The following is a 1,971-nucleotide window of genomic DNA, read 5'->3' on the forward strand; positions in this document are numbered from 1 at the left end:
CACACGGTGTGATGTCATCTGTTATAACACATGGATACTCTACACAGTGTGATGTCATCTGTTATAACACATGGAGACCATACACAGTGTGATGTCATCTGTTATAGACACATGGATACTCTCACACAGTGTGATGTCATCTGTTATAACACACGGAGACCATACACAGTGTGATGTCATCTGTTATAACACACAGAGATCATGCACAGTGTGATGTCATCTGTTATAACACATGGATCCTCTACACGTGTGTGTCATCTGTTATAACACATGGATACTCTACACCACATATGTCAGAGTCAAGGCCCGCGGGCCCACATCCGGCCCGCGAGAAGGTTTTTTTACGGGCCCTGGGATTGATCTTGATTATTATTAGAACCGGCCCGCAGACCGCAGCAAGCCGGCAGCCCGCAGATCTTTTACACGCACCAATACTACATTTCCCACAATGCAACGGTGACGCACCGAGCAGTAGGCTGCTTCATTTCAATATTTATTGGCACAGCAGTCGTCAGCATCACAGTAAAATTAACTTTCAGATCCCATCAAAAAATGGCAAAACGGAAGGTGGACACTGAGACCACGGGGGTTTTCAAAACAAGGTGGGAGTCGGAGTATATGTTCACGGAGGTAGCTGAAAACCTGTGTGTCTTCTGTGTGGAGAAAGTGTGGCGGTACTGAAAGAGTATAATCTGAGACGCCATTATGAAACGAAACACGCGGACAAAAACAAGAATATGGACATGGAACAAAGGCTACAAAAGGCAGAGGAATTAAAACGAGGCCTCAAATCTCGACAGGCTCTGTTCAAAAAGCCAATCACAAGGCCAGGCTGCTGTCAAGGCCAGTTTTATTTTGGAGAAGAGGATCGCTAAATCAGCCGACCATTTACGGAGGGGGATTTCATCAAAAACTGCATGATTAAGTTTGTGACGAGTTTGCCCAGAAAAAAGGCAACTCTTTTTAAATGTGAGTCTGAGCGAAACACATTGCCGAGAGAGTAGACAGTTGTCCATCAATCTAAAAGAGCAGCTTGTCGAAAAAGGGAAAAGATTTCATTGCATATTCCTTGGCTGTGGATGAGAGCAACCGAGACATTTCTGACATTGCCCAGTTTGTCAATTTTCATCCGCGTAGTGGACTCCAGCCTAAGCGTGACAGAGGATTTTTTGGCTTTACGTCCTATGCATGGCACAACTACGGGGCATGATTTGTATGAAGAGGTGTCAAGATGTGTAAATGAGATGGAGCTGCCTTGGGAAAAACTCGTGGGTTTTGACAACCGACGGAGCACTGCGATGTGTGGACACAGGAGCGGACTGGTGGCGAAGATACGGGAAAAGATGCAAGAGGAAAACGCGACAGTGGGAGCTGACAGCTTATATTGTATCATACAGCCAGGAAGCGTTGTGCGTAAAGCCTTGAAATGGAGCATGTAATGAGCATCATCACGCGCACAGTTAAATTTATCAGAGCAAAGCGTTTGACTCACCGCCAGTTCAAGGCATTTCTGACGGAGTTTAGAAACGGAGCATGGTGATTTGCCTTATCACACAGAGGTGCGATGGCTAAGCCAGGGAAAGGTTGCTTCAAAGATGTTTCGAGCTTCGTGAGGAGATTTGTCTGTTCTTGGACAGCAAAGGGAAAGACACAACACAACTCCGAGACGAAAATGTTTCTGTGTGAAATGGCTTTTCTGTGTGACATTAGCGAGTCATCTGAATGCAAATGAACTTGCAGCTGCAGGGTCGGGATCATGTCATCTCTGATATGTACAGTAACAGTGAAGGCATTTAAACAAACTGACTCTGTGGAGAGACGCAGATGCGGAAAGAAATTGAGCCACTTTCCCAGCTGCCAGACCATGAAAGAGAAGCTCTCTACCAGTGCGTTCCGAGCGCACAGTTGGCTGATAAAATAGGTATGCTTGCCGCTGACTTTCGACGCCGATTTGCTGACTTTGAAGCAAAA

This window comes from Salvelinus sp. IW2-2015, unplaced genomic scaffold, assembly GCF_002910315.2.
Source record: "Salvelinus sp. IW2-2015 unplaced genomic scaffold, ASM291031v2 Un_scaffold4887, whole genome shotgun sequence".
NCBI lineage: Eukaryota > Metazoa > Chordata > Actinopteri > Salmoniformes > Salmonidae > Salvelinus > Salvelinus sp. IW2-2015.